The following is a 7,849-nucleotide window of genomic DNA, read 5'->3' as shown; positions in this document are numbered from 1 at the left end:
TCGCCCTCGCCCCACCGGGGTCCCCACTGCAGCCCTGGGGGCTCCCGGAGTGCGCGCGAGACTCTCCCCGCCTCGGCGCGGGTACAAAGTTCTTCCCCGCTTTCCCTCCGCGTGGGTTGCACGGCCCAGGCGCTCCGAGCCTCTCTCCTTGGCAGCGAAACGGAAAGCATCTTCGGCTCCAAATCCCGTTTCCCCGGCTGCCAACGGGACGGCAGTCGTTCTCTTGGGGACAGGGCGCAGTTTTGTGGATTCCCAAGTGACCGCGTGGGCTTGTCACTTCCCGGGTCCAGAGTGCGCGCAGCAACTTGGCGCCAGGGACAAGGAGTTTCGCCAACTCCAGGGAGCCCTGTGATACTCCCCACCGGCGGCGCGGACACTCCCGAGGTTCCTGAGGCGCGTGAGTGCCCCAGTGCCGCAGGTGACCGGGCGCCAGACGCTTCGGACGCCTTTGAGCTGTGGCTTTCATATCAGGCGAGTATGGAGCTCGCTGACCACTCTTGGAGATCCAGCCAGGGCCTCGGGGCCAACTTGTGTACCGGCGGAGTGCGCAGTGCGTGCGCGGGCTGTTGCGGTTGTGCTTGTCCTTTTCGCAGCTCCAGGGGTTAGGGGTGTTGCTAAGGACTGGCCTAGAGAACAGGGAGTGAGTGGCAGGAGATGGATGGGGCTCAGGACGCAGGGGCCTTGCTTGGATGCTCCGGGGAAGAATTCCCGGGGCCAGGGGCCTCCCGCAGTCCAAGTAGATTGCTGCAGCTTGAGGGTGCAGGTGTGTGCGTGTGGGCGCAGGAGGCTCTGGACTAGCACTCCTGGCGCCCTTGGACCTGCATCGTAGCGGGTGGGTGCACCAAGCAGTTCCCGGACTCTGCAGGCGCGAGGCCCCAAAGTCACCCACTCAGTGCCTCCTTCTCTGCTGCTCCCCTCTCCCCTTAGCTACCCACCTGTTTCAATATCTCAACTTCAGGCGAGGCTGGAACTGGAAGCCAAGACCTTCCTTTAAATAAACTGGGCGCCCCTCCCACCAAGTCCCAGTAGACTAGAGGGGTCTCACCAAAAGAGGGAATCAAGCGGCCAGAGCCAGCTCTGATAATTTCGTGAGGGTGCAGTTTGGGATGTCTCTCCACAGCCCTCAGGGTGGCCTTCCTGGCAAGTGTGCCAACCAAAGAGAGACCCACAGACAGCTTACAGTTGGGATCCAAAGAGCTAAGGTCCACCGTGAAGTTTGCAAGCCTTTGTTCTGAATGAAACAATGTCTGTCAGGAGAAAAGAGAAAAGGACTCTCAGCCTCCTCCAGGGTCTGCGGGAAGGGCAACCCAGCGCCTGCCTCTGCAGTGAGGTAGCAGGACATCCTGGCTGGCGCCTATCCCCAGGCACCTGACTCTAATCCCCTGCCTTACCCAGAAAGTCACTCTCCCAAGAAGATGCCACACTGATGTTTAAGCAACACAGCAACACAACACAGAACCCAGGGATCTCTCCAGAGAGGAAGAGGATCTCCCTCCCTTCACCTTTTTATTGTCAGTTGCCGTAATTTATTTGTTTCACAGTTGCAGCGGCTACAGAAGCAGTTTAGATCTAGCCAATTCCTGTGAAAGGCTTTCCTTGTGGTCTCTTGGCTTGATTTCTCTTCCCAAGAAAAACTGCTGACAGAATACACGTTGCCAGACAATCCCGATTACATTTTAATTAGCTTGGTTGAAATAGGCTGCAAATTACTCAGTTAGGACTTAATAACTGCTGGGCTTTTTTGTTTTGTTTTGTTTTGTTTTTTTAATGACTTGCAAAGCCATTCTTGGAGGTTTAACTTAACCTGGCGGTGCCTATCTGATTTATCTAAATTGCAGGGATTCAGCTCTCTTAAAACTTGAAAAGACATCAGCACGCGCTCCTGACACAGTAAAGCCCCACGCTTCCCTGGTGCCTGGGCCAGCCCTACCTTGTTGAATAACTGGAAGGGTGGTGGAGGGATTGGCATCAGGTTGTATAAACAGGCGGAAGGCCGGGCTGCAGGAAAATTTCAGGAGGAGCCCACTGGATCAGCCCACTCCCTCCGCACCCGCTGCCAGTGACCCAGCAGGTGCTTCCTTTTTCCATCTTTTTTCATATGGTTCTAGGCCTCTTTTTAAGGTTTTCTTAAAGGACCTTTTCACAGTCTTTTTGAGGTTGGGTGCAGATTTGCCTCCATCCAACCTGGATGCCAGCCAGATGTGTGAGCTGCAGGCATGGGAGGACCCAATCTACGCACTCTTGGTTTACTAGGGGCTCAGAGTCCTTGGGGTCACTGAGCATCTATAGTCGACCTGGGATGTAATCATCACCACCTCAATCCCTTCCCGGTTCCCTGTACCACCCACCCCAGCAGCAGTTGGAAGGGGAAGCTGTAGGTAGATGTGCACATCTGGACACAGTGGCTCTCACCCTCCAAAGCACTCATTACTCAGTGGGACTCGGTACTGAAGCCTGCAGGTGAGACTGATGATGGCGGATACCTGATTAGCCCACGCTGCCGTTTAGCTGGAGGGTTAGAACTGAAGGCCGCTGCCGCTTCCTGTTCACCGGCGTGATATGAGCGCACGCTCACCTTCCCAAGGTGATTGGGAGCCAGGGCGGTCTTTGGTTGGTGGCATGAAGAGGGCTGTGGGGAGGAAGGAGGGAGCTGGGCCTCAGGGCCAGGCCTGTCCACTGTGTATTCTGCTTTGTGGATAAGGGTCTCGGGCAGAGCAGAGTGAGTGACTTCCCCGAGTGTCAGCACCTCCCAGGCCCAGTGACAGAGGGTGACCTGGTCTGCCAGAGACTGTCCAAGTCACTGTCGTTAATGAGCTCGCACCTTCTGGGAGATTACTAAGTACCAGACTTGCTTCTGGGCCTCCCACAAGTACTACCTAATTTATTTTGTTGTTATTATTATTGTTAAATTTATATTTGCATGTGTTTACCGTACATAATGATTACATTCACTGTGGGGAGTTGGTACATGCACATAATGTATCTGAATTCTTTTTATGTCCCCTCATCCTCCCTTGCAGCTACCTTCCCTCCATCCATCTCTCGTTCTGTTTCCCATTTCAGAAAGATCTATCTCCCTGTTTCCATGATCTGCCTTTTATTTCGCTCTTTATTTATACTTTGGATCTGTCATAATACAGAAACCATGTGATATTTAAGCTTCTGTGTCTGCTTTATTTCACTTAACATTATGATCTCAAGGTGCATCCATTTTCTTACACATGCCTCAAGCTTATCCTTCTTTGTGGCCAAGTACCACTCCATTGTATATAAATACCATGCTTTATCTATTCATCTGTTGGCGGGCATATAGGCTGCTTCCGAGACTTAGCTATTGTGAGTTGTGCTTCTATAAACATGAAGTATGCGCGGATCCTATAATACAATGCCTTTAACTCTTTGGGGAACATACCTAGAGGGGGAAGAGCTGCTTTGAATGGTGTTTCCAGTTGCAGTTTTTTGAGGAATTTCCATAGTGATTTCCATAGCAGTTCAAGTACCATCTCGAGTAATCAGCACATTAGCACATGAGGCATGTACTAGTTTTTGTCCTCTTAGAATAGATAAGGAAACAGATTCTGAGGACATTGGTGAGTCACACAAGACTGCTAGATAGAGTTCACAGCAAGGACAGCTTCTAGTTTTTAATTTTGGTTCTATTTTTAGAATTTTATTGTTACGGTGACTAGTTTACTTCAGGATTGTAGTAATCTAATTTTCAGGGCGTGGTGCAAACTGAAAATATACCTGTTTACGTTGATGGTAAGAATTGTTTGTTTAGGGAACTAAAATACAAACATTTTTTGTTCTACAACCGTTCTCTCTCTCTCTCTCTCTCTCTCTCTCTCTCTCTCTCCCTCTCTCCCTTCCTTCTTTCTTTCTTTCGTTCCAGTACTAGGTATTAAAGCCAGGCCTTTGCACTGAGCTCCATCCTCAGTCCTTTTTATTGTATTATTTTAAAAAAAAATTTAGATGGCAGGGGTCCTGCCTAAGTCATTAAATTGCCCATGCTGGGCTCTAACTTGTGATTCTCCTGCCACAGTCTCCAAGAGTGCTGGCATGACAGGCATACAACACCAAGCTTCATCATGTTTTGAATGCATTGTGCTGTGCTATTCGGTGTTGCTTTCAGCAAAGAGACCCTGAAAAGTTAAATTAGTAAAATGAAGTCTGCCATTCATCTTTACATTGTGTAAGGCCGGTTTTACAGGCACCTATGACAGCACTTAGCTTGGATACAGAAACTCCAGTATTGCACGCTGGTATTTCCTGCTTCACCCTTGGAGGGCACCTTGAGGTGGTCATTAGGGGACAGGTGAGACGAATTTGGAAGGAGGAAGAGGTGACTCCCCTGAGGTGTGTGCCTTCTGCGTACTATGAAAGAGGGTTGTGCAGATGCTGGGGGCCTGGCACTCACGTTTGCCAAGGAGTGGTGCTGGCTTGAGCTCCTCTTCTGCCAGCTGCTGGGCCCATTGGGGAGGTGAGCCAGTCCTCCCCTTCCTGTGGCCCGTTGTGCGTGATCACCATGCTCTTCCTGGGCAGCCAGTCACCTGGGGTGGGGTCAGCACAATCTGTGTCTCTGGCTGAGTTTTGGACTCTAGCTGGCTACCCACAGACACACCATGGTGCCCCCAGCATGAGCTGGGGACACACAGCCCCTGCCCAGGGACTCAGCGGGGTTGGATGCCCAACCCTAGGGCAGCCTTGCCCAACATCTGTACCCATAAACAGGTTCCTGCAGCGGGCCACAGTTATGGGGCAGGATTTGGGGAGCAGGAGGCTGGTGGGGTCTGGGACACCAGGGTGGGCAGCAAAGACTTGCCCTGGAGAGGGGAGGGTACCCTAGGAAGCAGAGTCACCTGGTCTGAAGGTCTCACCCTGAAGTGGGCTCCCAGGGGGCTCTCACAGAACGCACACCCCCAAAAGCAGAACCTTGAGAAGTCCTGCATGGTCACTGCAGAGCTCAAACCAAAGTGGGGGACCCCTGAGCGTGCAGCCATCAGCGGGGTCACTAGTCACCCATCCAGGAAGCCGGTCCTGTTTCTTGTGTGTCAGGGTGCAGAGACCATCAGCATGCTTGCTGTGGGGGCTACTAGTGTCACGATGTGGCACGGTCTCCCTCGGGACACAACCACTCTACTGCAATTTTCTCCTCCTCCTCTCTCCTCTTTCTTCCTCTCTTCTCTCTCTTTTTTTTTCTTTCTTGTGGATAGAACCCAGGAATTTCACACTGAATTGCATATTTAACCCCATTTGTAAAAATTTTTGAGACAAAGTCTTGCTAAGTTTCCTGAGCTGGGTTGAATGTGCTATCCCTCCTGCTCAGTGTTCTAGAGTGCTGGGATCATAGGTGTGCACCACTGTGCCTAGCTCTACTGCAATTTTCTTATCTTCACCAGAAGTTTAAAGAGGGAAAGTAGGGAGCTGGTGCCTGAGATAAGCCCTGCCTTGGTGTTTTATTTTGTTTTGTTTTTTTTTGGGGGGGGGTTGGGTTTTTTTTTGCCAATTTTGTTTAATTTGAGAGCAACTTTGTGACTTAGGCTATCTGAAGATATTCAGAGGGCAGAATCCTCTCCTGCTAGGATCTGCTTGGTGGTTACAGTGGAGCTGAGTCTTAGAACCCTAAAAATAGTACATTAAGTAGTAATAGATCTGGATCTACCCTATCTCTGTTCCCATTTTCTCAAAAGAGGCTGAAGAGCATAGGGTTTGAAAATAGTAGTTATAGTGTCCAAGAGGGGTGTGTGTGTGCCTGTGTGTGTGTCTGTTTCTTTGCCAGCCCTCTGGAAGGCTCAGGGAGAAAGTGGATGGAATCCTGCCCGCAAGATAAGTAGCAGATAGTTGGCAGCCTTGGCCCCAGGGTTCTAGAATTTTATTGGTGTTAAGAGCTCCTTGCTTGATGGGACATTATTCACCCTATAAAGACCACTGATAAAGACCTCTGAGGTAGCTGATGAGAGATCCCAGGCAGTAATTGGAAGCTGTTTATTTTGGCAAGAGAGAGAACAGAGCTGGTGATTAACTGTCTCTTCTTAGAGAACCCATCTCTTCCCTCCCCAAGAAAGAGTAAACAAACAGCCCATCCACCACCTCCTCCCTCCCTTCCAGCCCAGCTGCAGACCTGCCCCGGGCACACAGATTCCAGAGGAATGATTCCTTGGCGGCTGTGCCCGACCTGTGATGTAACCCTTGCCCTGCAGTAAGCTTAAGGGTGTGCCAGCGTGGCCTGGCATTTAGAGGCACCCGGAAGTAGATCTCATGTCAGGTGAGGTTTTGGGATTAAAAAAAAAATTTGTGCCTGTTTGCCATACATAGTTCTGTATGAAGCTTCTCTCCCGTCTTCCCCAAGTCTACTTCCCAACACCAATGGACTCTGCCTCCCTGTTTCTTATCACGGCTTTTTATTTTGCTCCTTAAATTCTTTTCTGTTTCGAGTCTCTCGTATTAAACAGACCATGCAACATCTGATGTCCTCTAACTGACTTATTTCATGTAGCATTATGGTCTCAAGTTCTATTCATTTTCCTACACATGTCTCACATGTACTCTTCCGTACGGCTGAGTAGTACTCCACCGTGTATATACACACCACCCTTCCTTTACCATCCATCTGTGGGTGGATATCCTGTATAGGCCGCTTCCATGATTTAGCTAGTGTGAGTTGTGCTGCCCATATCATAGTATCATATCATATGATATGAGTATGCCCATAGCGTAGTAGGGTGACCTTAGCTCTTGAGGAAAAATACCTAGAAGGGGAAGAGCTAAGTCAAATGGTATTTCTATTTTTAGTATTCTGATGACTCTCCACAATGACTTCCATAGCAGATGTACTAGCTTACCTTGCCACCAAACTTGTGAAAAGGTTCCATGATCCTCGTAATCTGGCCAGTATCTGTTATCTTTTGAGTCCTTATTAATGGCCAACGTTATTGGAGTAAGAGGGAATCTCAGTGTTGTTTTGATTTGTTTTTCTCCACTGATGAAAAATGCCGAAACACTTCTTCCTAACTTCTTTGTCTGCGAAGTGTCTATTCATTTCAATTGCTCATTTTTTGATGGGGCCCTTTGTTTTTGGCAGAATGCCTTTTTGGAGCTCTTTATATATTCTAGATACTAGTCCTCTGTCTGAGGAGCAGTGGGTTTGGTTCTTTGGTTCTGTATCTTAGAGGTTCTGAATGTTACCCAGGGAACATTGTGCTATTCCCAGCAATTTTCACGTTTGTAGTACAATGATTATATTAAAATCTTCTGGGAGATTTCAAAGTATCCCTGATTTTGATTGTAATAGAATATTTTAAAAACACTGTAGAGAGGTGGAGTCTAGCTCAGGGGTACAGATGTTCCTGACATGCTCAAGGCCCTGGTTCCATCCCCCAGCCCCGCAAAAAGAAAAAGAAAAAGAAACAACAAACCCTACACACATAGTAGATAATATGCTTATTGACTCCTTCATTTCTCTGTGTACTGTATCAATTACATATGCATTTATGGACTCGATTATAAAAACATGCACTTTATGTGTGCTTGAAGACCTAAATAAAAAGATTAATGTTGTTGGTGCAAGAGTTCCTGCTTGTAAAAGTTTTATGAGAGGGCTGAGACGTAGCTTAGTTGTAGGATGCTTGCCTCACCTGTGCGAGGTCTTAGGTTCAATCTCCAACACTAAACAAACAAACACAATGAAAAACGGAATCATTCTTTTGGAGGTTCTAAAATTTATTAAAAATAGACTCACCAGATTTCATGGTAAACTTACCTCATGTATTTCAGTGAATAGGTATCAGTCTTCACAGATAAGGTAGAAAAATGTGGGAAAGGTTCAGTGGGTGCCACTTTTGTCACAGCA

Source organism: Fukomys damarensis, unplaced genomic scaffold (assembly GCF_012274545.1).
Source record: "Fukomys damarensis isolate Sample0158 unplaced genomic scaffold, DMR_v1.0_HiC HiC_scaffold_39, whole genome shotgun sequence".
Lineage (NCBI taxonomy): Eukaryota > Metazoa > Chordata > Mammalia > Rodentia > Bathyergidae > Fukomys > Fukomys damarensis.
This window is presented reverse-complemented; position numbering follows the sequence as displayed.